This window comes from Castor canadensis, chromosome 8, assembly GCF_047511655.1.
Source record: "Castor canadensis chromosome 8, mCasCan1.hap1v2, whole genome shotgun sequence".
Classification (NCBI taxonomy): domain Eukaryota; kingdom Metazoa; phylum Chordata; class Mammalia; order Rodentia; family Castoridae; genus Castor; species Castor canadensis.
In genome coordinates this window covers 24,901,804-24,926,418 of record NC_133393.1, presented here as the reverse complement: position 1 = coordinate 24,926,418, position 24,615 = coordinate 24,901,804, and the positions used below count along the sequence as shown (strand labels likewise).

At 45.6% G+C, this 24,615-nt stretch overlaps 3 pseudogenes; all 3 read right to left on the bottom strand.

Annotated features, from left to right (window-relative positions):
• LOC109700907 (HLA class I histocompatibility antigen, alpha chain G-like) overlaps window positions 1–24,410 on the bottom strand; it is a 67,874-nt pseudogene extending 43,464 nt beyond the window's left edge.
• LOC141425596 (chaperonin-containing T-complex member BBS12-like) lies at window positions 10,278–15,160 on the bottom strand (annotated as a pseudogene).
• Window positions 16,876–18,310, bottom strand: LOC141425595 (chaperonin-containing T-complex member BBS12-like; annotated as a pseudogene).
• Window positions 24,411–24,615: the final 205 nt, after the last annotated feature.

Here is a 24,615-nt window from a genome sequence, read left to right as displayed (position 1 = left end):
ATTGACTATGACCTTATCTAATGACCCCTCCAATGGCCATGCTACATCCAATTAGGCCAGTCTATTTCACAGAAGGTCCTAAGCTTGTCAGAAGTAAGTTTGACCCTGTAATCTCCATGAAATCCCCTCTTTAAGTTCTAGGGGGGTGTTCTTACTCTGACCTCCTCCCATTCCTCCCTTTGGTCAGATGTCTAGACTGGGACAAAGATAGAAGGGATGAGGGCTGTGGAAAGGAGGTAAGGGGTCCTCCTCTCCAGCAAACAGGGGAAAACAAATAACACCACTCTTTTTGTCCATCTGTGGCCACTTCCCTCGTGGGGATTTAGGCATCTCTTGGCCATGGTGAGTCTGTATAAGCCCAGGACCAGAGGCCCTTGTTAGGGCTCATCCTAGACCATGTGATTTAACCACGGATACGTGGATTGGGACTCCACACTCAATTTGTAACCAGGCTATGTCTCAGGCTCACACCTTAACACACTCTCACACAGCACAGTAATTCCACCCTGCTCCCTGAATCTGAAAGACACGGTTTCACACCCATAAGGGTGTTACTTGCATGCCTTCTGAGAGTTGATCAGACTCCCCTTCTGCTTCCTGAGGCAAGCCTGAATTTGAACCTGGTTTCTTACCAGTCTGATGAACAGGGCTCACAGATTGGTTCCTGAGCCTTTCCAGGTTCCTTTGTGCAACCAGCACTCACCTCCTCAGCTCACTGGGAGAGGCTCCCTCCCCCAGATCAACACAGTCTGGTGGTGCCTGGTAGGGGTGGCCCTCCCAGTGGGCTGTGGACACTGAGCCAAAGAAAAGCAGGGGAAAACACCACCTCCACATCCTGGGCTGGCCCCCGGATATGTTTCAGGAGGGCTCAGACAGAGACTGAGAAGGCACCAAAGCTTTCAGGAAGCAAGTATATTAAGAAAGCTGGCAGCAACTCAGCGGACTCCAGTCCAAAGACTGAGGCCCGAGAAAAAGGGGGCTTTCCTTATATACCACTTAGAGCAGGTTACAGAATTGGGGGGGAGTACAGCTCGTCCCATACATAATCACATGTTATTTCATTGGCTGTTTTAACCTCTGGGGTGAGGTGACCTCCTCTGGTCTCCAGATAACATTCCCCAACTCTGGTTTTCCTTTGTTTTACTGTAGCACTCATTAATCTCTCTTCCTCCTCCCTGCCTTCCTGCCACAGAAGTGTTGTGGATCATTCAAATGACAACAGTCAAATTCCCTTGGAGATATGTCACTCAGGGGACCACTCCCCACCAGTTTTGGGGACAGTCCTTAGGTCCCTGAAATCTTGTCCTTTCCTCACTCAGGAGTTAGAGTTTTTTCTTTCTTTCTGCTGAGAGCTGGTGTGAGATCCCAGCCCCCAGCAGCTTCTCCTACAACCGTGGGGACTGTGAGATTCCAGACAGACTGAGGGAGGTTAGAGTCTGAAGAAGACTCTTGGCCAGGAGGTTTTTCCTGTGACCTCATCTCCACCCTCACTGTCCCCTGGCCTCCTGCTCCCTGAGGGTCCTCTCCCCTCTTGCATCCTCTTCACCCTATATGAGCTCTAATTATATGTCTGTGTTCTCTCCAGATCTCTGCATGCCTCCTGCCCTGCTCATCTCTCAGGCTCTCTCCTCCCCACTGTCTCCTCCTTCCTGCAACTCTGATACACTTTTATGGTGTCTGCACCCCATCACCTCCCTCCACACCACTTGCAGGTCCTTCCACCTCCTCTTATGGACATTGCCTACAAGGAGCTTTACCTAGTGCTGTCCCATTCCACCCCTCAACTTTTCAAGTCTTAACTTTAAAAAAAATGAGTTGGACTTTACTTTTTAAGTTTTAAAAATTGTTAATTGAGAGGTGCCTGTCACCTAAGCTACTTGGAAGTCTGAGATCAGGAGGATCACATTTGGAGACTAGCCTGGGCAAAAAGTTCACAAGACCATGTCTCAACAGAAAACAAAAACAAAAACAAAAACAAAACTGAGTGTGGTAGTGTTCACCTGTCATTCCATTAACACTGGAAGCTTAAAATAGGAATTCCTGGTCCAGGTCTGTGTGGGCAAAAAAGAGATAACCTGTCCCCAAACAAACCTGAGCAAAAAGGCCTGGATGCATGGCTCAAGTAATAGAGTGCCTGCCAAGTAGTATCAAGCCCTGGGTTTAAGCCCAGTACCACCAAAAAAAATTATTAATAGATGAATATTCTATATATTTTTGGAGTACATTGTGATGCTTTGAAACATATGCACATTTTGGAATGATCAACTCAGGACAATTAGCATATTCATCAGTTCAAATATTTATCTTTTCCCTGTGGTCAAAGCATTTAAAATCCTCTCTTTTTGCTTATTCAAGATGTTCACTATGCTATTATTAGCTGGAGTCATCGTGCTGTGCAACAGATGATCAGAATTATGCTCTGATTGTTATTTTGAGTTTAATTATGGTAAGATATGCAGAGCATAAGTTGTACTATTGTAACCATTTTAAGTGTACAATTTAATGGCATAAGGACTTTGTACTTTTTTGTAAACCGGAGCACTGCAGCCAGTCCCTGCAAACAGTCCTTGTACTTTCTGTCTGTATGGCTGTGACTACTGTGGGTGGAATTTAAGTGAGATCATAAGATGTTTTTCATTTTGTAATGGGATCCTTCCACTCAGCATATATCCTCAACGTTCATTCATTGTGTAGCAACATTCAGAATTCTCTCTCTCTCTTGCTCTTTCTCTCTCCCTCTCTCTCTCTGACCCGTTGCTGTTGTTTTGTTTGTTTGTTTTTGAGACAGGGTCTCGCTATGCAGCCCAAACTGGCCTTGCACTTTGTTATCCTCCTGCCTCAGTCTCCTGAATGTTGAGATTATGCGAGCCTCCCTGGCTCCTTGAGCTGCCTGTGCTGCATAGCCCCTCTGGTCATGGCTCCTCCCAACCCAAGCCCCTCATGTGCTCCTCCCTTGACCCTCCAGGGCAGCTTCTCACCTGGAATTCCCACCTGTACCCTTAGGGAGCCTGTGTCTTTGTTGCCTCTCCATGTTCCCTTCCTTCCTCCCTCACTTCCTCTTTCCTTCCTTCCTTCTTTCCTATTTTCCTAGTAGTGGAACTGCTGGTTCTTATCCCTTTGTCCACATGCATTTTCCTACCCTCTGGAAGGTTGGGATGGCAGAAACTTTGTGTTGAGCATTTATGTGCAGTTATTTCCAGGAGAAACTGTTATCTGTGCTTTCCTTTTCTCCTGGGTCCCAAAGTCTGTGTTATAACCTCACAGTGAAGTCCCAACTTGAATATGTGCACGAGCAGTTCTTTGCTGAGGGTTGTTTTGATGACCAGCCTATCCTGCAGGATGACAGTAAAAAAGGCAGGGCAGAACCCTCGCGACTGTGGCAAAAACTGTCCTGGGAGCTAAGAACTGAAACAGAGAGAGTCAGGCCTTGACAGAGTGGAAATTACCTCAGACTGACCATGGCAGATATCAAGAACTAGCAAGTGCAGAAAGGAGGTGAGTGTGACAGGGGCAAGAGGGATGAGAGGCTTTTCTAGAAAGGCTTGGGCAGAGAGTAGGGACCTGCATGTGGCTGGGGTAGGGTAAGGAATGAGGGTCTGTGAGTTTAGCACAAGTGCATTCTTAGTCAGCACAGGCAGATATGGAGGAGAGACAGGTAGGGGTCTCTGGGCTGGAGAGTCTCACTTAGTTTGAGAAGGTGACAGGGGAGGGGGGTATTGTGACATCCAAGAAGACAACTGCACTAGGGGCTTCTGGGATTTCCGCTTCAATGAGGAGCCCATCCTTTCCCATCACCCGGAGATCCACAGCTGGATGGTGGTCCCATCCTCCACTCAGACCTCAACTGTGAAACTCAAGAACAAGCTGGAAAGAGATACAATGTACACCAAGAACTGCTGGGCCCACATCCAGGGAGAACTTTGCAGAAAACCCTGCAGTTATCTGAACTCCTGGATGGAGTTAAAGGAGAGAACAGGTAACCTTCCCCACCCTGAGCCTCTATCCAGGGAAACCCTCTGTGCTAAGGGATGCTCATGAGTTTTGTGAGTGGGTTGTATCTGACTGCTGGTCCTATTAAAGCCACTGGATAAAGACACACAGGTTTGTCAGGAAACGAGCTGTCCAGGATCATAACCAAGAAGCAACCTGAACCTGAGAGATGGTGTGTGGGCAGGAGAAGTCCTTAGAACCTATGGCCCTTCCCCACCAATATGATATCCTGCGTACCATGGAGAGCTCCCTCCTAGCCTCAAGACCCAGGATCGCACCCCACACCTAATATGTCATTTTCAGTATGAACATCTGGAAGCAACAATTAGGCTTCCTCCCATTCTTCAGGATTCAGGCTCCAGTGTCAGAATGAACTTCCAGAAGTTCTGGGGCGATCAATGAGGGTTTCTGCCAGAGTGACAAAAGTGGAAAGGAACAGGCTGGTTCCCTCTGCTTCCCCTAGAGTGGAGGAGGCTTGGCAGGGCCCCTCACTAACTCTGTCCTTTCTTCTTCAGTGCTCTCGACAGGGAATGTGTCCTGCAATGAAACTTTGGAGGGCAGCATCACCCTGACATGCTGGGCTGTCAGTTTCTTTCCCTGTAATATCTCCCTGACCTGGTATCACAGTGAGGAACACTGAGCCAGGACAAGCAGCCGTCTGAGGATGTCTTGCCCTATGGGAATGGGACCTACCAGCCCTGGGACCTGGTAGGAGAAAGAGGGATACTGAGCTTGAAATGGAGGGCAGGACCTGCAAGGAGCAGAGCCCAGCCTTGTATACATCTGCCTCTGTTGGGCAGTAGTGTCTGGGACTGAGAAGAAAGACTATGTGGGAGCCCCATGCCCATGCCTGGCAGGATCTTGAGTCACCCTCTCTGAGGGGCCCTGTTGTCAGGGATGATCAGGTTCCAGAGGAGGGGAGGTCAGTGTGCTTCCTACTGGGATTTTGTCCCTTAGTCCTGTGTTCCTTTTACTCCCCTGCAAGGTGAATGGTGGAATAGGGGTAGATGATGCCATTGATGGAGTCACAGGAGGGACTGATAAGGGCAAAAAAAGTAGGATGAGAGGGAGATCAAATAATGGTGTTTGCTTCCCTCTGAAAAAGGCTGACCCTGGTTTTGCAGTGATGGAGGAGAGAGAGGTTCCCAGGGAATAAAAAGCAATATTGTTCAATCATTGAACACTCACTGTTTCCCCCCCCATCCCCAGGAGCTCATGAGCCTAGCAGTCCTATGTCAATAGCAGAAGGTGCCAAGAGATCACAATGGCGGTGCAGAGCTGAGGCTGATATATATATATATTTTTTGTGGTGAATTCAGTTTGCTCTTTATTTTATTTTTTTTTCATGTTTCTTTTATTATTCAATGTGCATACAAGGCTTGGTTCATGAGGCTGATATTCAGGACTGAGCCTGAGGGGCGTCTGCCCTGAAGATTTGGAACCCTCACATGATGAAGCAGAGTTTTTGAGTGACATCAAGGGAGGGGATGGGAATTGTGTTTCAGGCTTTCCTAGTGATGAGCAGTAGGGGTCAGTCTACTTCTGGAGTGAAGGGACTGCTGAGTGGATGTGAACTGAGTTGGTGAAGAATAAGTGAATGTTTGTAAATCAAGCACCAGCATCTGCTGCCACCTGGTCAGACTAAAAGAGGCAGGGAAGGGGGAATTGAGATGCTCCCCACCCTGTGTGTCAGTCCTTTTTGATTCCCAATCTGGGAGCCCACAGAGGGTGGTGCTATTCTTGGTCAGGGTGAGCTAAGCCACATCTAGGTAATGCATTGTGGGCAGCAGGCATCAGGGGACACCTGTTGCACAGCCATGATAGGCATGGGAGCCCTCTGCCTGTATGGGCATGGGCACAGGGCCTGCCTGGAACAGAAAGATGAGGTACCCTTGTTGAGTCATCTTCCCTTGCTGCCTGGGTTCCCCATGCCTCAGTCTGGTCTGAAACTAGTCATCCTCCACTTCCAGAGTGCTGGGATTATATGGATATGTGTCCACTCCTGGCTCACTTATTTATCTTGAGATCTGTTTCTTGCTCTATTTTTTTATGTTTGCATTTTGAGTTAATGTGACTCACACTTATGCCTGTATGTTATATATTAAAGCATTTATGTGTTTGGTTATCACAAATGTCATTTGTTGTATTAGATTTTCATTACTCAAAAACGTTCATATCCATTGAACTTTTGTTTTAATATTATTCCAAGTTACAATTGCTCCTATTCAAAAGAGCCAAAAATTTGTGCAAGATTTCTCATGAAAAATAAGAGTCCTCTCTGGCCCTTCTGAATTTCTTCCTTTTTAGAGGCTACTGCTTTTGGCCTTTGAGCTGATTCTTTTAACTTCTACTTCCATAAGTTGCAATGTAATGCCATTAAGGTTTCTTCATTTTTCATTTGCAGTCATTGTCTGGCAGTGCACCAGGGCTGACACTGAAGTTAAAAGTAATTGATCTCTTTCACTCTGGCTGTTCTTTTTCTTTCGAATGTATTTGTGTCAAAACTTAGCTTAGTCATTCTCTGTCTCCCTGTCCATGAGTAATCCTTGTAAGTATAAATGTTACTTAATTTCTTGTATATTTTTTTCACCCAGGAGTTAATGTGTGCCTATTTTTTGCTTGATTATTTCCCATGAAGCTGTCATTATATTAACTGTGACGATCCTTCTGTTTGGATGACTCAGGACGTTCAGAGAAGTTAGGTATTCTTTGAATTTTACCTTCTGGGAAATATCCCTCCTGGGCCCTTCTCACAGACTAATCTGGACTAGTGACTTTCATAAGTGGAGCAGAACCACCATCCTTCATATCCCTCCACCACTGTCTCAGTAGTGCTCTTACATGCCCTGGAGCAACCTAGGAACACTGCTAAAATGAATGTGATTCAAGACATCTAGGGTGGGACCTATAAGCCTGTCTTTGTGACTACTTTCATGAAAGACTAATTCTGCTGGTGCATGAATTCTAGCATGTGTAGCAAGTTCTCTTTTGTCTCTATCTGGTGCTGTATTTCCAGTTTCCTGTGTCTTGCAAATTTCTCTTTTTATACATCAATCATTAATTTTAAATTAAGGTTCATACTTGTTGAACCATAGTATAGGTTATAATCAAAACCACTTTCATTATACAATTTCATAGCGTTAATTCTAAGTACATTGTTGTATAACAGTATTTTTTCATTCTGCAAAACTGACACTCCATACACTTTGAACAAAAACTCCTCATTGTCCCTCTAGTGAAACCTGGGGCAATCCTCATTCTATTTTCAGGTCCTAAGACTTTATTCACCTTATATAGGTGGAATCATGCAGCATTTGTGATTTCCTTTGCTTCTATGTGGCCACAAGTTCACAGTGTCAACTGCAGTTACTGAATAGGGAAATCTAAATGCAATGAGTGCATTTAAATTCCAAGGTGGCCCAGTAGTGGCACTCAGTGGCCAAGCCAAGGTGGTCATGGTCCTGTGATGGACAGCAAAGCAGCAACCAGAGTTGCCGGGCTCCTGAGCTATGACATTGGCTAGTTCATCATGGTATTCCTATAAGGGAAATAGAAGTTTCTTCATGTGGATAAGCAAAATGTTTTCAGGTCAGATGAGCAAAAATCTGTCTTGACTCATGAAAACATACAGTAATGTTCCCTCAATCAGATACCTGACTAGAGCAAATTTACAGATATTATATTTTAATCACATTTTAAAAAATGATTTTGGAATTACTGTGGTTTGAATTCAGGGCTTCACACATACTAGGCAGGCTCTCTACTACTTGAGCCACTCCACCAGCCCCAGCTAGCACATTTGTCCACCACAGTGATGACATTATGCTGTTTGGACATAGTGAGAGAGAAGTAACAACTACTTTGAACTTATTGACAAGGCATTTGCATGTTAGAGAGCAAAAATACAATGGAAACACATTTGGTGCCTTCTACCATGATGAAATTTCTAGGCTCCAATGGTGTGAGACACATGAAGATGTTTCTTCTGAGGGGAAGCAGAATTTGTTGTATCTGGCCCTTCCTATGTCCTACAAAAGAGCACAATGCCGGGGTAGGGGGGCTCTTTGGATTTTGGAAGTAACACATTCCTCACTTGGGAGCGCTGTTCTGGCCCATGTATGGAGTGACCTAAAGTTCCTGGTTTTGAGTAGGGCCTAGAGCAAAAGAAGACCCTGTGACAGGTGCAGGCTGCTGTGTGTGTGGCAGGTAGGGATGCTGTTTGGAGGTTTGATAGCCCAAACAGGTGAAATGCAGCACAGGCCATTAGGAAATTGGAGCAAAGTCCTCCCATTTTCAGTAGATAAGTACTTTTTATCTGACCTCTACTTATTCCTAGCAGTTCATCACAGAGACTCATGTCCACCAAGTTGCCCTATGTTTGGAGCCCCCCATCATGAACTGGATGTTATCTGACCCACGAAGCCATAAAGTTGGGCACACACGGCAGCACCGCATCACCAAATGCTGTTGGTGTACTTAGGGAGTCCATGAAGGTACTTGATGAAGCAGTTCAGGTGTCATGGTCCACTCCTCTCCTGCCTGCACCTGTGGTTTCATCCCCTATGCCAGTTGGCAGAAAAAGAGAAGACCTGGACCTGATGTATAGGCAGTTCTGCAGGATATGCAGGAACCGTGCAAAAGAGTATAGCTGTGGCACCACAGCCCTTTCCTGGGGCATCATTGAATGTCACTTCTGAAGGTAAAACCTCTTTTTTTTTTTTGGAGAAATGGAAGCACTAGACCTGGCTGTTAACTTTGTTTGGAGGGAGAAATGACAGATATGCAATAATATATCCATTCATGTGGTGTGACCAATAGGTTTCCAGGATGGTCAAAGGCTTAGAAGGAACATTATACTAACTCAGTGGAAAGAACATTTTGGGAAAAGGGTAAATTCAGCAATGGAAATTTTAACAATCAAGTGCACAGAGTGAATCATTTCAAAGGTACCAGCCAGCACTTTCCCTGGCCATTCCTGTCATTGCCCAAAAGGCTAATGAAAAAACGTGTCCATGGTGGCATGGATGATTATGCATGAGCTCATCAATGTGGACCTCTGTTCAATAAGGCCAACCTGGCTATGGCCAATCCCCCAGCAATAGTGACCAACTCTGTTGCTCTGTTGTTACCATTTCCCAGGATGGTCAGCCAGCTATCATGGCAAGTTGTTTACACTGTACAGCTATCATCACGGAGGAGCAGGGCTTTCTTCTCACTGCAATAGATTATAGATAATTTGGATATGGATTTGCCTTCCCTACACAAATGCTTTTGTGAAAATTTCCATTTGTGGGCTTACAGAATGCCTTATGCACCATCATGTATTATACACAGCATGGCTTCTGATCAAGGAACTCACTTTTCAGAACTAAGCAAGTGAGCAAATAGGTTCATGCTCGCGGAATTCATAGGCAAACAACAGAGTTTCTGTGCTGACTGGAGTGATGATCCTGACTACAGAGAGGAAATTAGACTGCTGCTTCACAATAAAGACAGGGTATTGCGTGATTTTCCACAAAGATGTAAAGGAAATGTCTGCCTCTGAATTGGGACAGTGCAGACAGTCCAAATTGGGCCTCAAACAAGTCCAGCTTGATGAGTTTATTAGGGGTTACCTAGGAAGCAGTAGACAATTAACCTAAACTGCTTGCTGAAGTCTCTCCCACCTCAATCTCCCTTATACCCACCTACCAAACTTGTATTTTATATGGCTCAAATTCTACACTAGAATTAATGCAAATTTGAACCTAGAGTTCCACCTAGCGTTATATAAGCAGAAGTGACTATATGCTCAACATAAGGCACAGAAAAAACAGACTCTGAAAGGTTGTATGTTCTTGTGCTTGACCTCAAAGGTAATTCTGCTGATTTTGGTGAACACTGGCAGATTGTGAAAAGAATGGGTTTGTTTTGCTGCATTCTAGTGTACAGAAGAGTGAAATGGCAGCTTGCTTTAAGATGAAGGTACTCTAGCTAAGATTCTTAGGACTTGTTTCACTACACTGGGTTACAGGGATCCCTGAGTGTGAAATGGTACCTAATCTTAGGCTTCATCAGTGTGGAGGCCAGGGTCACCCCACAAGGAAAATAACCATGACCATCTGAGGTACTTGCTGAGGCAAGGGAATGCTGGAATTGGGAGTGGAGGAAGTCAGTTATAAATCAGCTCTACCCATTTGACCTTTTAGAGAAATGAGCGCTGTCAATTCCTGTGAATTTATGTTCATGTGTCTTGTTTAGAGTACTAAATGTATTCAATCTAGTACTTGTCACCATGCCTCAGTCTTTTAGAACAATGTCATAAGCCCCCATATTTGCTCTAATTTACTTGAGATAACGGAATGTTAAATCCCACCACTTACAAACATACTCATTCAAGATATAAGATGAAGGAGAGCCAGAGTCTGTGGCATTTTCAGTGTGATGTGAATGAATGGGCTAACTTACAATTGTGACGAGTAACTCTAGCAGTGTTAGGTATGAGAACTGAGAGGTATTTGTGCCATTCATTTGCCAGGCATTTGAGTACAGTTGGTCTGTAGTTTGTTAAAGATGAGGCCAGCCAACAGGAAACATTAGAAAGCATGACTTCCTTTTTGTGAGTTTGCTTAGCAGAATTTGACTAAGAATTTGGTAAAGACACAAACAAAGATCAATTGCATCACCTCCAAGGAAGACCCTTTCCTCTTTTATAACAGATATAAATGATATGTACAAGTCCAAGACCTATCTTCTTTGCTTTGCATCTATGTAGTAACAGGGTAGTGAGTGCTGCTGTAATCACGCGCATTTCATCTGTTTTGAACAAGATTGCCATTTTATTGCCTAACTACAGCATCCCAGGGCCTTTTGCAGAAGGTCACAGAGATCTCCCTGCCCACAATCCTTATTCCCTTGTATAACCCAGGCCACCTGTACTGCTCCTGCAGCCTCTGAAGACACCTGCATCCAACTACCATTCACTGACCCAGCCACTGCTGTGGTTTGCCTGAGTCAAGCCTACTCTACCAAGTCATCTATATGTTCTGGAGTTGCCACATCATGTTGTTCTAGAAATCTATATGGCTACTTACCTATTGATTATTATATCCTGCTTAAATGCCTTCTGTGAGTTGGTATTGACTTTCTGCAGCAGGTGTCTGTACAAAGACTGCGTTTCAGAGTTTGGAGTGTATTTTTATCTACTTCAACCTAAGCCCGAGGTTTGAAGAATTTTGGTGATTTTAACAGGTCTACCAGACAGATTGTAATTGATAAATGATTGAGAGGTAGCATCTTTGAGGCCATGCTTTTTCATAACTGAAGGGACTTGAAGAAAAGGACACAAACTGACACTACCTGTCTCAAGCTCAGAAATGGTTTTTGTGTGGACCATGTGGTCAAATCAACTGTGGATAGAACATGAACAGCAACTACAAGTATTCAAGCCTTCTGACCTCACTGACACTATTAGCAAAAAAAAAGGGAGGCACCCAGATGAAGACCTTCTTCAATAGCACTGCTCCAACATGAACAACAAGCAACAGCACTGGGTCCAGTTCTATACATGCTGTTTTGTGTATGAACTGCTTCATTAAGAAGTTACCCCATGGCTCTGGTTAAGTCCACAGTCTCAAGAAGCCTCACTAGTAAGCTGATTGTCAGACTTTCACGACATTCCTCACCTATAATAAATGTAGGTGATTTTTACTAGGCTCAGGAAAGTTCTTCCTGTTTCTGTGAATGTGAACTTTGTTGAAGTCTATGTGTCTTTATTTGTTTATGATGCCACCGGTCATCACTATGAATCATCATCTTACAAAGCCACTAATTTTGATGAAATCCAACTGTCTACTTCATGCTTGCCCTGGTGTAGCTCTGGCAGCTTCTTTTGGCATTGCACTGACACAGTCTGGTTCTTGTCCTACTGTGCATCAGCCCCAGGGTTTCCCACAAAAGGGTCTGTGCTTTCACTGCTTGCTGGCTTCAGGTTTCCTTAAATACTACTTTTTTGTTATTATCATTAACATATTATTTATACTCTCCTCCTGGCAAGTCTATGGAACTTAATAATCTGGATCTCGATTGGCTATCTAGGAACATGACACCCAATAGGAGTGAGAACTGGGGTCACCTCCTGAATGCCCTGGCAGAAGGATCTGATCCAGGTTGGACCCAGCCCCAATGCTTTAGATTTTGTGTACATTGTTTCCTGGTAAATGGGTTACTGAAGGCTTCCTTTTTCAGTTAACATTGTATATTACATGAATCCACGTTTACACAAAGAGTTCACTTGTTTTCATTGCTGAATAGTATCCCATACTGTGAATATACTACAGTTTATCTCTTCCCCTCTTCACTGACCTATCCTATTATAATCATTGTTACAACAGCTATGTCCCTTGGTCCCATGTGTGAGTTACCCTAGGATACATATGTAGGAGTGGGTTTACCACACGATGCTACGTTGTTCTATATGTTTCTCTGAAGTAGTTGAATTAGTTTATACTCCTCCTCACCTCCTCCCACTGCAGGTAGAACTGAGGGTCTCATACAGGCTAGGAATGTGCTCTCCGGATGAGCTACATTCTGATTTCCTTCCCTTTTTGACATAAAAGCTTCCATGGCATTAGGCAATTCCGTTTTCTTCCTACTGCACAGGCTGCTGCTCCTCAGTCTCCTTGCTGACTGCTCTTGCTGAAGTGTTGGAGAGCTCCAGACATTGACCTGGGCTCTTGCTCTGCTCTCACTGACATCCCAACTGCTCCACCTTCCTCTACTCCAGGATTTTAAATAGCATGTACTTACAGATGGCTATATTTCTATAATTTAAAAAACTGTACCAATAGAGGTACTTTCATATATTGCAGAAGGGACTGCAGTCCCACTTCTAGAATGAGTCCAAAAATATACTTACATACATTCAGAATGACTGTATCCAAAATTATATATTGCAGCATTGTTTGTAAAAAAAAATAAATAAAGAGTTGTGGGTGTAGATGAGTGATAGCGTGCTCACCTAGCATGTGCAAGCCATAGGTTCTATCTCTGTCATTGTAAAAAAAAATGGAAAAGAAGTAATTCAAATGTCTATCTGTAAGTGAAAGCCTAAAAGCATAGCCTATGTATATAACAGAGTACAACAGAAGTTTAAACAAAAGAAAAAGACCTAGGAAGCTTTTAATACACCTTCATGGAATATTATCCTGTTATGTTTTTTAAAAAGTACATTTCGGGAAAGCACAGGTAATTTGGCATATTTTGTGTGCAAAGTGGTAAAATAATAAATATGTCTGCATTCACGTTTATTTGCATGTACAAGAAATGTCTTTGGAAGAATAAGCAAACAACTAGTATCAGAGACTGCCTGTCTGGGTGGGACAAGGGTGAGAGAGACCTTCTAATCTTCTGTTTTTGAGCAAAGTCAAAAGATAAAACCAAAGATAATTTCAAGGAAGACAAACAAAACCAAAGCCCAGGGTGTAGCTGATGCATAAGTGAGGCCCTAGAACAATTTAACCACCAAAAAGAAAGAAAAAAGCAAACAAAAACCTGATAGAAATATCTCTTCCCTTCGTTAACATAAAAATTGTCTATGACATATAGTATTCCTTAAATAAGGATGTTCACTACCATTTTGATTCAATGTATTGTTTTCTTTTCACTGTGTCATCTCTGTTTGCATATCTGTCTTTCATATGTTAAAAGGTAAAATAAAGATATGATTTATTAACAAAAGCAATTTGCTTAATGAAGATCATTTTAGCCAGATCCTGACAAAGTCTGCTCTACAAAGGACTCCAGGTGGCTCAATGGCTTCAGCAAGTTCAGAGTTCTCTGTAGTTTCTTGTGGACTCAATCATGTGATATGTAGAAAAGAAAATATGCTCACTGTGCTCCTTCCTCTAGGACACCTGATGGAAGCCAGTTGCCAAAATGTCAGTGTCATTAAGGCCCATACTCTTACCCCTATAATTTTGCTCATACTTGCCAAACTATGTCACCCATCTTTGGGCTGAAAAACTCTCAGAGCTCCTCAGGTGTTAACATAACCCCAAACAATAGAGGGGTCCAAACAGCAGAGGGCAGAAGAGCAAGGCCTGAAGGTCAATGTCAAGAAGGCAGGAAGGATTGAGGGTGTAGCAGCTGTTCTGTGGAGCTACAGGAGACCCAGGTGCTATATGGAAATCAATGCCCTGGTGGGGTCCAGTCAGGGAATGGGATGGGGTAGGGTGGAAGAAGCCTTTCTGTACCTACCAGCCTGGGAATCCACTGGGATGCTGGTTGAAGTATTAAATGATGTCAGATTCCAGATCTCGCTTCAGACCACAGAGTTCCCACACAGCCACTAGGCTGTGATTTTCCCCTTCCTTCCTTCCTTCCCTCCTTCTTTCTTTCTCTCTTCTTCTCTCTCTCTCTCTCTCTCTCTCTCTCTCTCTCTCTCTCTCTCTCTCTCTCTCTCTCATTGACTTGTGTGTTGTTCATTAGGTTTTGGTACTTGGGTTTGACTCAGAGCCTTAGGCTTTCTAGGCAGGTGTTCTATCACTTGAGCCATGCTCCCCAACCTTTTTTTGCTTTAGTTATTTTTCAGGAAGGGTTCTGTGGGAACTTTTGCCCCTGGTCAGCCTCAGACTGCACTCCTACCCACAGCTTCCCACATAGCTGGGACCACAGGCACAGGCCAGGATCCCCAGCTTCTTGACTGAATAGGGGTCTCACTGACTTTTTCCTCAGGCTGGCCTGGACACCCAACTCCCCTGATCTCTGCCTCCCAAGTAACTGGGATTACTGACGTGAGCCACAGCATCCACCCTCGGTCTGCACTTTCACAGCCGGCAGGTGTGACTGCTCAACAGTTTGACAACCAGAAACCCAAAAGCTATTCAATCCATTACAGTGCCCATAATGAATCATAATTCTGCTTCTATATCGATCAACAATTTTTACTTTCTTTATGCCAGATTTTACATGAGGGGTAATCTTCAGGCCATGCAGTATACTTGGGCCCCGCAGACTTGAAAATGTTTGCCACTGGGGATTGGGATGTGGGGCAAAGGAGAAGCACTGGTACTGAAGCCTCTCTGGCAGGCCTGGCAGGGAGGGATGGTGGGCATGGGTCCTGGTGATCCTCACATCCAGAGCCCAGGACCTGCAGGGCCTCCTCTGAGGTTTCTTCTCTCCTTGCAACCATCTCTAAATGCCAGAGAACAAACCTAGCACCTAGCTAATAAAGTAGTAAAAGTCTTTCTTTGGGAATGAGCTGAATGTCACAGTTTACTAGCACTGGGTCACCTGGGAGGTCCTAGAAGGAGGGCAGACATCATGGAGGAAAGGCCTAGGACCAGCTGTGAGGAGAGTTGAGTTCCCTCTCCCACTGCATCATCACTACCCTGTGACCTTCATTAATGAAATAGTCTCTCTGAGAATGGGGTCTGGACCTCAATCCCTCTTGTGCTAAATAAATTATCATGGTTAAAACACTTAGCAAAAATGAATGCTTGGTAGCATTCCTCATACCTGCCATGTCTTGGTGGGATGCCTATGTGTCTTACTGGACTGGAAGGGCCAAGTGGGCAGGGGACAACCTTGACTCTGCAATCCTCAGTTTTCCCCCACACCTTGCACAGTGTCTTATGGGACAGGGTGTCCTTGCTCAATTGGCTGGTTCTTATTTCATGTTTAATCATGGTAAAATACAGATAAGTGTTACTATTTCAACCATCTTAATTGAGAATTCAGTTGACAGTAAGGACATGTACATGTACATATTTTGCAAACTGAAACTCTGTTCCATTAATCAGGAGCTATCCATTCCTCCTTCCCCCACACCTCACTAATTATCATTCTACTTTTTCTCTGTATGAATTTGACTGCCTTAGGTACCTCATTTTGGTAGAATCATTCAGTGCTTGACATTTCATGACTGGCTTTTTCAAGTTATAATATTTCAAAATTCTTCCATGGTATAGCAATTGTCAGAATTTCCTTTAGTTTAAATGCTGAACAGTACTCATTGTATATATATACCAGATTTTGATTATCTGTTCATTTATTGATGGATTTTTTGGCTTTGGGGATAATGCTGCTATGAACATAGGCATAGCAATATCTCTTTTAGGTCCTGGTATCAATACTACTGAATTGATTCTTAGAAATAGAATGGCTGGGTCATATGGCAACTATACTTGGACTGTTTGGAGGAAACCCCATACTGTTTTTCAGAGTGACTGCCACTATTGATTATTTCCAAAAGCGATGCATAAGGGTTTCAGTTTTTCTACATACTGCCAAGCTTGTTTTTTTAATGAAAGACATCCTAATGGGTATTACCTGGCATTTGTTGTGCTCTTGATTTGTATTTCCTTAATGACTACTAAGTTTCAGTCTCTCTCTCTGGTGGTTCTGAGGTTTAAACTCAGAATCTCATGCTTGCTAGGCAGGTACTCTACCACTTGAGCCACAGCCGAGCCCTTTTACTTCAGTTATTTTTCAGATAGGGTTACATGGTTTTTGTTGCTATTGTTGTTTTTCCCAGCAACCCAAGATCAACCACTGTTATTATTGAAGAGTAGCTTCTAGTACAAAGGACCAGGGGCACTTACAATCCCACAAGGGAAACTACCCAAGTTCAGAGTCAGACCAGCTGGCTGGTCACACATTGTATCCAGGTGGGCTCTGAGTCCCAAACAGAGCTGAGTAAGTGGCCTCATGGAAGGGTGGGGGCTCTTTGGTCTCAAGGAGCTATAATCTATAGCCATAGGCATCCTAACTGCTAGGTTTCCCACCTACTTACATTTCAGAGATCACTTCAGAGGACTGTCTCCTAGATGGGCCACAACTTGTCTAGGAAGAAACCAGGGGTAGACTTGAATCACATCCTCATGGCTGCTGAGAGCTTTGATGAGTCTAGCCACATGCTCCAAGATAGAGTTGGCAAGCCATGCCTTTGAGTGGGGGATGAACTTCAGGATACAGGACACAGAACCTAAGTCCAGGGAATCCATTTTCTTGTTCCAGGACAAGGTTTACATTGAACTGGATTAATACCTATAATACACAACTTGTCCACAGTTCTTCTGAGCTTCTTTTAGAAGCTTCATGCTATCTAATACTGTTTTAACATTTGTAGAATTACAAAATCCCAGGTGGCAATAACTCCCTGTGAGGTCACCCTCAATAAGGACTACCCACACAGGCTAAGTCTGCAATCCTTCATCAGAATAGTAGTGGATATTGATTCAATAATGATGTATCTTGGTAAATACCAGAAAAAGTTTCATATGAGCCTGGTAGACAGCAAGTGGAGGCTTGAAAGGTCAAACAAAAATAGCGCCATACAGTTGCATTGTTGCATCCACACATTGTGATCCAGCAGCCACACTGCTGCTTCTACTAACTCCACGCTGCTGTGATCTCCATGACTCAAGACCACGCTACCAAATCATTCCTCTGTAAGTTCTTGGAATGGCCGCACCATGTTCCAGAAGTCCATTTTGTTTGCTTACCTATGGATTGTTCTGTCCTACTAAAATGCCTACTGTGAGTTAGTATTGAACAACTGCAGCAAGTGTCTGTATGCAGACTTTTTTCAGTTTGTGATATGTTTTTATCTGCTTCAAACTTAGTGTGAGGATTGAATAACTTAGCTGATTATGACAGGTCTCCAAGAAAGACTGTAATTGGTCAATGATCAAGGGACATCTTTGAGACCATGTTCTTCTAGTACCTGAAGGGATTTATGGAAAAAAAAGTACATAAACTGACACTATTCCAAGTCTAGAAATTGTCTTTGCGCTGTCCCTGTGGTCAAATATTCTGTGAATGTGAATGTGAAGGCAATCTACCTCTTCGCTGAAGGTGTGCAAGCCTTCTGATATCACTGACACTGTTATCAAGAGGGGGACACCCAGCTGAAGACCTTCTGCAACAGCACTGCTCCATGTACAAACAAGAAACAAGAGCACTGGGTCCAGTGAAACTGAAATGTCATTTTGCTCATGAACTGCTTCACTGAGAAGTTGGCTCACTGCGTTGTCTAAATCCAAACACTCAAGAAGCCTCACTGTTGAACTGATCATGACACTTCTAGTACATTCCTGGAATATGTGGACAGTTTTACTGGGTCTAGGAAAGTTCTTCCTGTTTCTGTGAAAGATGAAAGTTGTTGATGTCCCAGGTGCCTTCTTTTGTTTATGACCTTGTAGTCATCAGACAAATCATCATCTTGCAAAGCCACTAATCTTGATGAAATCCAACTGTCTACATGCTCACCCTGGTGCAGCTCTGGCAGCTTCCCTTGGCATTGTAACTGACGCAGTCTGGTTCTTGTTCTAATGTGCATCAGCCCCAGGGTTTCCAACAAACTGGTCTCTGTTTTCACTACTTGCCATCTTTATGTTTCTTAAACTTTGTTTTTTAATCATTACAATTATTCACACATGTTAATAGCACAAATTAATGGCTATACTCCTTGACTCCACTTTCTTACACTCAGGATTTTGTCGATTAAGAAGTGCTGAATGATCATCTCAAGAGTGGATCCAGGAGCACATCACTTCCACCATTTCCACAGCTCACACAGGTGAGGGGCCCAAGTCCAGCAGGAACAGTACATTCATTCCCTCAATTTCCCACGGCCTGGCTCCCTCCTCACCTTGAGATGCTCTTCTCTGCACAGCAGCCAGAGTTCTCCAAACAGAACCTATTGCAGGAGTCACACTGTGACTCTTCTCGACTGTCTTCTAACTCCCTGTCAAACTCAGAGCAACAAGCATCCAAACCCTTCCATCATCCTCAGGTGGCATCACGTGGCTACACAGCTGTCCTCATCTCAGTGACTCTGCTTCCTCAATCTTTCTGGAACACAGGACCCTCTCCTACCCCAATGCATTTGTACAGCAGGATCCTCTGCCTGGAAAGAACTAACTAGGTCCAGACACTGTCATTGATGGTTCCTCATGTTTTCAAATCATTTCTCAAAGGTTACCTTCTCTACAAGGCCTATGCTGAGCACCCTAATAAAACAGGCATCTTCCCTGTCCCTGTCCCCACACTCCCACATTCTGGACCACCTTCCTTGTAACACTGGCCACCTCCTAACATGGACAGTCCTTCTTCACTCTGCCTCTTCCCACTGGAACACATGTTCCCCAAGGCCAAGTATGATTTTTACATTGTGTCCCAGTTGCAAAAAAAATTGTACGTCACACATCTGGCACATGACGAACACCTGTTGAATGAATGATTCATACAGACCCCTCCCTCTTCTAGAGACACTGTCTTTATTAATGGAGACTCAAGCCAAATCCTATTCTGTGGCAGCTGCAGACAAGGTCCTTCCACACAGAGGTCACGGCCACGTGGGATTTTCTCAGAAATGCTGTCCTTCCTTCCTCCCTCCTTCCCTCCATAGAATAACAGTACGTTCCTTCAGAAAAGAACAGTTCTTTTTTTTCTTTTTGTGATACTGTGGTTTGAACTCACAATTGCTATGCAGGTGCTCCACCATTTGAGCCATCTGTCAGCCTCAGAAAAGAACAATTCTTGAATTATGCATCTTATTTAAATATAAATCCTAAATAAATATGTATCCTAAATAAATATAAACCTAAAATAGGCTCTGCCATATATACCCTCAAGTTTACATTGCAGCCAGTTCTAGAACTAAGGGCAGGTGAGCAGAGCAAAAAATAATTCCAACAGGAAGTGACCTGAGATGACGTACTATGGGATCCCTCTTCTCTGGAAATTAGAAATTAGAAATTAGATTCTGGTTGCTCATGCCTGTAATCCTAGCTACTTGGGAGTCTGAGACTGGGAGGTTTTTGGTTTTAAACCAGCTGTGCAAAAAGTTAGCAAGACCCTATCTCAATCAATAGATGGGTATAGTGTTACATCCCTGTCATTCCAAGCTACAGGGGAGGCTGAGATTGGGAGGATTGTAGTTCCAGGCCTGCCCAGAAAAGGTTTGTGAGACCCCATCTCAATGGAAAAAAGCTGGGCCTGGTGGCATGCTGTCATACCAACTATGGCAGGAAGCACATAAAAAATAGATTTTAAGAATGGGGAAAGAAAGGAAGAAAGTATAGGAACCATATAAAAAAAGCTTTGCAAGTCTGAAAATTCATCTCTCTCTCTCTCTCTCTCTCTCTCTCTCTCTCTCTCTCTCTCTCTCTCTCTCTCCCTCTCTGGGACAGGAGTTTGAACACAGGACCTTGACCTTGCTAGTCAAGAGCTCTACCACATGTACTATGCCCCCAGCCCTTTTTGCTTTAATTATTTTTCCAATAGGGTCTCACAGTTCTGTGCCTGGGGCCAATGTTTCACCTATACCTCCTGCATAGCAGGGATGACAGGCATGTACCACCATGCCTAGATTGTTCATTGATTTGATGATTTTACACAGGCTGGACTTGAACCATAATCCTCCCAATCCCTGCCTCCCAAGTGACTGGAATTACAGGTGTGGGCCACCATGCCCAGCCTGAAATTATATCTCTTCACTTCACAGTCTCCTATGCACACAGGCCATGTTGGGCACTGTAAGGGCAGTGACTTCTTACTACTGTCACAGCTGGGCAACAACGACAGGAGACTGAAAAGAACAGGCAAAGTCTGCTATAGAGATTAAGAGTCAAAAAATAAACACAAAAGATGGGAGGAGGGTCACCTCCAGGCCTGAGCTTACGCTGACCTAGCCACAGGAAGCTGTTCAGGATCCTGGAAACCAGACAATGCTATGGCCATGTCTGAGCCCCTGTAATCAACAGGTGCTGTTGAGACATGGTTCTAGTGAAGAATAGGACAAAGAAGGTGACACACGTGAGCAGTCACAATTTCAAAGCCCACAGAGGACTAAGCATCGACTGGGCACTGCTCTGTCCACACCTGGCTCTTCACAGCCTTCTCCTATCACCATGTGTAACAGACCCAATAAATATATTCCAAAAGGGATAATGCTTTAGGAATTATCTCCTTTAACCCACAAGCCCCTCATGTCAAGGATTGAAAACAAAAGTATATATTCATACACTTACTTTCAGGATGAAAGTAAAAAGTTTCAGCTCGATGCACCACGAAGTTGAGATGTGAATGGAGCTGTGCCAAAGAGTAAGTCTGACTGTGGAAGGGAACACGGGTCAGTGTGGGGAGAAGGGTCCTGGGGGGCTGGTTCACCACTTCTTCACATTACTCCTATAGCAATGCAGACACATTCAGACATTTTCTCAGAGAGTCCATGGGTTCTTGATGTCACAAGGGAGAGACTTGAACAAATCTTGCCACTCAGACCCACATAGGACAGCTGTCTCACACTGTAGAACAACAGAACAAAAGAACCATGAACAAATTCAGGGCAGTCGTAATAAGTGGCAACATTCTGAAAAACCCACCATTCACTCAACAGGTCCAAATTCTGAGAATCCCTTAAGTCAGTCGTGTCCCTTCTACCACACTCCCAATCCAGGTGCTCCAGGGTGTCATGTCTACAAGAAAAGAGAGACACTAGAAACCTGGGCACTGACCTGAAGTAGAAAAAACCTAACAAGACATTCTCACAGCCTAGAGGAGTTGTGACTGAAGGAAAAAGTATGGGCCAGGTGAGCTCCCCATGGACTCCCATCTACACAACCCCAAGGAGGTCCAGGATCACAAACCCCATACTTATTTGCAGTCAGAGCATCATGTCTTCCTTTTCTACCTGTGGAAAGAAAGCAACCCATAAGAAATCATGGAAGTCATGAACCCCAGGGAACTTTCCCGAGCTGTGACAGCAGACACAGGAAAGGTTCAGGACACATGAGGAAAGGAGCTGTGCAGGGACTGAACCACTTGAAATTATCCTTCTGGAGGTCTGTCCTCAACAGGGATCTTCAATTTCATGCACAATGATCACAGTGATCAACCTGTCCTCTGTTTTCCATGTGCTTCATGGTAGAGTAAATGTGAGCACACAGAGCCCCAGACTCAGGAAGAGTGTGTGTGTGTGTGTGTGTTTGTGTGTGTGTGTGTGTGTGTGTGCATGTGTGTGTGGGGGTGGTGCATGGTGCTTCATATTAATGAGTTAAAGACATACTGCTAAAGGGACTAAAAGGAAAAAGCTCAGACACTGCCCCTTCCCTACCTGCATTCTTCCTCCTCCTCATCACAACAGTCACCACAGCTCCAATGACCACAGCTGCAAGTAGAACCAGAACAGTGACAATTCCCACAATGGAGATGGTGAGCTGAGGATGTGGCTCTAGGAGGGAAAAGGAAGGAAGGTCTATTTTCAGCCCTGACCCTGCTGAGGGCTCCAGAAGGCTCCTGTTTTCCCTAAGAAGACAGTCCATGCCCACGCCCCCTCCTTACCCCATCTCAGGGTGAGGGGCTCACGCAGCCCCTCATGCTGCACATGGCACGTGTATCTCTGCTCCTCCCCAGAAGGCACCACCACAGCCGCCCACTTCTGGAAGGTTCCATCCCCTGCAGGCCTGGTCTCCACAAGCTCCATGTCCTGGGTCTGGTTCTCTCCATTCCGCTGCCAGGTCAGGGTAGAAACCCAGGCCCCAGCACCTCAGGATGGCCTCATGGTCAGAGATGGGATGGTGGGCCAGGTGTACCTCTGGGGGACCTAAGGAGGAGATTCAGAAAATTCAGACATTTTGCATAACATCCACCAGGCCCTGAAGCATAACTCTTAAACACCCTGAGAATAGCCGGGACAACTGGGCTGGGGAAGGGACTGCAAAACCCAGACATCTGGACTCAACCTGGACTCAGGTTTCTGGGATAATCACTTATTCTTTTAAGTGTGCTAGAATCAGGTTGAGTCAGTCCAGATTAAGAGGTTGCAGGTCTCTTGAGAGGGATTTCAAGTTCTGACATGGTTGGAGTACGAAGACTCAAGCTAGAGTCAGACCTTCAAAGACACTAGGCTGGGACAGAGAACAATGACGGAGAGAGTCTCCCTGTGATGTCCAAGGCTGCTGCCAGAGCGAAAGGGACCTGCTGGCAGTTCTTTCAGGGACTGTCTTCCCCTCCATGTCTGGACAGAGACACTGTTTCCCTTAATTGTGTTGAGGGAAAGACTGGCCTCAGAGTTGTTCTGTGGTGCAGCATCTGGAAAGCTCACCCCATGTGGAGCAGGGGGAGGGCTGAGTCTTAGGGTGGGTTTCCTTCCCTTCTTGTGAGAGGCTGGCTGGGGGATCTACAGGAAATCTGAGAGGTGTCCAGCGGCCCTTCGTACCTGTGTGCAGTTCTCCAGGTATCTGTGGATCCACTTCATGCATGTACCCTCTAGGTAGGCCATCCGGTGCTAAGCATCACCAGCCACCACCTTGCGCAGGCTGATGTCTCCGGCCATGCCCACCGCGGTCCAGGAGCGCAGGTCCTCCTTCAGGGAGATGTAATCACGACCCTCATAGGCGTACTGTCAGTACCCACGGAGGAGGCTCCCGCTCCATCCTGCATCCAGCTATGCATCCTGGGTAAGGTATGAGAACCCGGCCCAACCCCCGCTGCCAGCCATGTCCCCGGTGCCGCTTGCCCTCCCATCCTGCACCGACCCTGGGGATTTCCACCTAGAGTGAAAAGTGAAACCCGGCCAGAGTCCGTCCTCCCCTCCCGCCCCCCGCCCCGCTCCTGCCCTTGCCCCCATCCCGCGCGCTTCCCAGGTGGAAAGTCTCCACGCGTCACGCAATCTCTGAGTGAACCTCAGATCTGGGGCTCCGGGGCGCCTCGGGCCAGTCAGAGTTGGGTCGTGACCTCGGATCTGGCTCGGGGTCACTCTGTCCTCGCTCTGGTTAGAGTAGCCAAGCAGAGTCCTCAGGTTTACTCCGTTATTCCGCGATCTGCCTTGGGCATTCCATGTCTCCCGCTCCCAGTACTCCGGCCCCTCCCGCTCCATCCACGGCGCCCGCGGCTCCATCCTCGGGTCCACGGCGTCGCTGTCGAAGCGCACGAACTGCGTGTCGTCCACGAAGCCCACGGAGATGAAGCGGGGCTCCCCGCGGCCGGGCCGGGACACGGAGGTGGAGAAATACATCAGGGAGTGCGAGCCTGGGGACGGATGGCGGCTGAAACCCTGTGCCCCTCTTGCCCAGGGAACCGGGTCCCAGGAAGATGGGACCGGAAGGGAGGCGAGGACACGGAACACCTGCGACCCAAATGTGACATGGGGAGAAGGGCTTGGGTTGGGGGAGGAAGGGACACAGGAGACCCCAAAGGGACATAGGAGAGAAGGGAGTGGGTAAGGGGACAGGCAGCACCCAGGGGACTGGAAGGATGAGGGCTTCAGGGGCAATGATATGGCTCCAGGATCCTGAGCTCCCTTCCCGAGCCCCGCGCTCCTCCCCAGCAGTGGTCATTTCCCTCCCGACCCCGCACTCACCCGCCCAGGTCTCAGTCAGGGCCAGGGCCACTGACAGCAGCAGGAAGAGGGTTCTGGGCGCCATGAACCCCATCCTCATGGTCCAGGAACAACGTCTGTGGGCGGCTCCACGCGGACTTTATTACCTGAAAAGGAGGAACTGCTGACTGGCTTCCTGGGAACCCAACACGCAATGGAGTGAGAACTGCAGCCTCATCATGAGTGCTGAGGCAGAAGCACCTGTCAGTTTGGGAGAAGTGAGACTCTATGGAGATGGATCTCCAAGGCTGGGCTTCCTC